Source organism: Octopus sinensis, unplaced genomic scaffold (assembly GCF_006345805.1).
Source record: "Octopus sinensis unplaced genomic scaffold, ASM634580v1 Contig15807, whole genome shotgun sequence".
NCBI lineage: Eukaryota > Metazoa > Mollusca > Cephalopoda > Octopoda > Octopodidae > Octopus > Octopus sinensis.
The window spans coordinates 37,501-42,500 of NW_021833928.1; positions in this window are offsets into that span (position 1 = coordinate 37,501).

The following is a 5,000-nucleotide window of genomic DNA, read 5'->3' on the forward strand; positions in this document are numbered from 1 at the left end:
ATTAAAACAAGCAAACAAATAATGCTTTCAAATTTTGCCACAAGGTCAGCAAGCTCTGGGCGGTTGTGGGGTGGATAAATCGAATACATCGATACAAATGTTCAACTGGTTCTTATTTTATCGACTCCGAAAGGATAAGTCGACCTCGGCGTAATTTGAACTCAGAATGTAAAGACGGACGAAATGCTACGAAGCATTTCGCCCGGCGTGCTAACTATTCTGCCAGCTCGCCGCCTTAAAACAAGTAAAAATAATGGCATGATGTTTTGGGAACCTGAGTTGCTGTAGAATAAATTCATGTCAGGCCTAATCGAGCAAAATGGTTGAGAATCACTGGTCTAGAGGAATAGAGAATGTTTATCCCTGGCTACATAAGAAAGAAGCCTCTCTGTAGTCGTCAACCAGCTAGAAATATAAACCAAATCTCCTTCAAATTTTACCTTACCGTCATAAAAAAAAAACAGGTGAATACTAAAAGCAGGTCTCGTAATCTGGGATTATCTTCCTGGTGTTACTCTATACAGTCAAAGTGATTATCTTCAAGAGCTTCCTGTTTAGTGAGGTGATAATAATGACCTTACACCTTGATACTAGAACAAAGATTAATATGGGGGAAGGCATAACGCATTGGGTACGGGTATGGCTGTGTGGTTGAGAAGTTCGATTAGCAACTATGTGGTCTCAGTTTCGATCCTAATACACGGCACATTGAGCAAGTGTCTTCTACCATAACTTCGGGTCGACCAAGGACTTGTGAGTAGAATTTGGAGGCGGAAACTGTGTTGAACCCTTTGCCAGGTTTATTATCACTACCTGGTCCTTTAGCTGAGTTTGATCTGTTGTATGGATTGGGGACAGGCATCCAGGGATCAGGATCCTCTAGACCAGTGATTCTCAACCATTTTTTTGGCTTATAGATCCCTTTGGTCCCTATTATACTCACCCGGACCTTCATAGTCGTTCGACGTATATAAAAAAGAAATGATGCTAGTTTTTTATTTTATAATCAAATACTACTCTTAGATCTTTTTTTTACTTGCTTCAGTCATTTGACTGCGGCCATGCTGGGGCACCGCCTTGAAGAGTTTTAGTCGAACAAATCGATCACAGTAATTTTTGCCTAACCAGGTGGGGGACATAGGCCACACACATACACACACATACATGTGTATATATATATATATATATATATATATATATATATATATATATATATATATATATAATAGATATATATAATATGTATATATGTATATATACATCAATATTAATAAAGAGTAAAATTAATTAATCATTTATAATTGATAATTTTACCAAGTAGTTCGGTATGTTAAAAGAACCATTATCGGTAAACTTATACAAGAAATATTATAATTATAAACATAATTATAATTAGGTCGTAGCAAAATTGCTTCACCACATGCCTAAATTTAGAAATAGCAGTTAAATACTATTCACTACCATATACTACTTGTATATATTAATATATAATATATATATTATATATTATATATAGGTATATATATATATATATATATAGATATATATATACATATATATATATTTCTTTACTGCCCACAAGGGGCTAAACATAGAGGGGACAAACAAGGACAGACAAAGGGATTAAGTCGATTATATCGACCCCAGTGCGTAACTGGTACTTTATTTATCGACCCCGAAAGGATGAAAGGCAAAGTCGATCTCGGCGGAATTTGAACTCAGAACGTAACGGCAGACGAAATACGGCTACGCATTTCGCCCGGCGTGCTAACGTTTCTGCCAGCTCACCGCCTTCATATATATATATATATGATGGGTTACTTGCAGTTTCCGCCTACTAAATCCACTCGCAAGGCTTTGCCCAAAGGAACACCCAGTGGGACTGAACCTGGAACCATGCGGTTGGACTTCTTATCATACAGACACACCTTATTAAGAATTATGTAAAAAAAAAATTTAACGATTTTGTGCATTGCAGAAGTATAAGCTATTTATTGCAAATAAATTTTAACAGCAAAATCTTAATGGGACCCCCACTCGCCACCCCACCCCAAGGCCCATATGGACTCCACATGAGAACCGCTGCTTTAGTTTGGCACAGAGGCTCTGAAAGGATTGCAGGCACTACTCTTCCTCCTCTGAATAAGCCATTAAAAAAAAAAAAAAAAAATTAGTTCTTGCTTCATCCTATTCATCAAAAGTCAACTTCAGTGGGATTCGAACTCGCAGCGAAGTAAAAAAAAAAAACGAGTTTGAATAAAAAAAAAAATACAACAATAAAAGCAACAAGGTCGTTGTTGTTTGCAACAAATACAAGAAGCTCGTTACTCTCAGACAAAGATATATCGACTTGTTATTTGCCACGCCTATTCTTAATGAGAAGGCAATGTTTTTTTAACCTTTAAATGTTTTCCCAATACTCAGTGATACATCTTAATCTATGTCACAAAGAGTGAGTGGTATATCTTAATATATGTCGCAACGAGTCATATGTCTTAATTCACGTCACAGCGAGTTAATTTTTCTATTATCAAATGTTTGAAGTCTTCGCACCCCTCCCTTTTTTTATTTACGTTAAATGATAACCAAATCGGTTGAACAAAATGACTGGTAGCAATGTCTTTTACTTGTTGCGATCATTGGACAGTAGCCATGCTGGGGGCACCGCCTTGACGGAATTAGTCGAACAAACAGACCCCAGTATCTTTTTGCCGAACTGCTGAGTTAGGCGTTACATAAACAAACCAACACCGGTTATCATACAGCGGTGGGGAATAAGCACAAACAACCCTCACACACACATGTCCAAAGGCGCGCGTGCGCGAGCATACACAAGTGTGTGCGTATATGTATATATATATATGTATTTATATATGGCGGTGTATATATATATATATATATATATATATATATACACACACATATATATATATATATACATACATATATATATATATATATACACATATGTATACATACACATACATATCTCTATATATTATCTGACTATCTATCTATCTATCATTGCTATAATGTTAAACTATCGTATGTCCAAATTTGGCCAAATGCGTTCTTTTTCAATATTTATTTTTGCTTGCAACAGCCGGTTCTTTTGGTCAAACTATCGTATCTGCAGGTACTTCAGATGCCAAGATATGAAAATTGTCAAAGTGTATTACAATGGCTTTGCATTTTTCAAATGTGTAGGAAGTCCCACATAAGAGAGTTTTGCAGAAATATTTCTGATTGAAAATATCATACATGCATGGAGCTACGATTTCCTGCACTCAACAAAGTATTATTGTTAAGATGAAACTGTTGCTAATGTACAAAGAAATGGAATGGTGAAACTATTTCTTCGTTCCCTGAAAAAGCAAAGTTTTGGATTTACGACACTTTTGCACGATTGCAACGATACATGTGTGTGTGTGTGTATGTGTATGTGTGAATAGCCACCTTAACAACAACAACAACAACAACAACAACAACAATAATAATAATAATAAAGAAATAGGTAAAGAGACTTATGGCCCTCCCTGTAAACACACACACACACACACACACATATATACATATATTATATATTTATATATACTACGGGCTTCTTTCAATTTCCCTCTACCAAATCCACCCATAAGGATGTGGCCTGCCCGAGGCTATAGTAGAAGACATTTGCCCAAAGTGCCACACAGGGGACTGAACCCGGAATCCTGACGGCTTTTAAAAAAACGAATGACAGATAATGTGAGCTTACATACCCTCTAGATTGGTGGGATGGCCATGACTGGAATGCTTTTGATCATAGGTCTCAGGTTTGCTAAATCATGGGTGAAATGGGATTAAACAACAATATGGACTGCAGCTACAGCAATAACAACAACAACAACAACAACAACAACAACAACAATGATAGCAGCAGCAGCAACGATAAGAACAACAATAACATCAGAAGTAACAACAACAGCAACAACAACAATAACAATATGAACAACAGGGGAAACAGTAACGGCAACGACAATGGTAATAGTAGCAACAACAACGACTACTGCCACCATTGTCGTCACCACCACCACCACCATCACCACCACTACAACCATCACCACTGTCATCACCATCATCACCACCACTGTAACCGGCATCACTGTCACCACCACCACACCACCACCACCACCACCACCACCACCACACCACCACCACCACACCACCACCACCACTACCACTACGCCACAACCTCCCCTACCACGACACAACAACCACTACCACTACGCCACAACCACTACCACTACGCCACAACCACTACCACTACGCCACAACCACTACCACTACGCCACAACCACCATCATCACCACCACCACCACGAACACCACAACCACCACTACCACTACGCCACAACCTCCCCTACCACGACACAACATCCACTACCACTACGCCACAACCACCATCATCACCACCACCACGAACACAACCACCACCACACCACCACCACCACCACCACCACCACTACCACCACCCCACCACCACCACCACCACCACCACGAACACCACAACCACCACTACCACTACGCCACAACCACCATTACCACGACACAACCACCACTACCACTACGCCACCACCACCACCACCACCACCACTACCACCACCACCACCACCACCACCACTACCACCACCACCACCACTACCACCACCACCACACCACCACCACCACCACCACCACCACTACCACCACTATCACCACCACCACCACACCACCACCACAACCATTACAACAGCAAAATCAGCCGCAAAAACAAAATCAATAACAGTAACGAGTCCCAAACACTCGCAATGCTTTTGCTAGCATAGACGGTGTGAAGAGAGAAAGAAAGAAAGAAAGAAGGAAAGAAAGAAAGGAAGAAAGAAAGAAGGAAAGAAAGAAGGAAAGGAAGAAAGAAGGAAAGAAAGAACAGGAAGCAATAGCAATGAAACTAAGGACATGTTGAAGCTTTTATATCGCCAGATT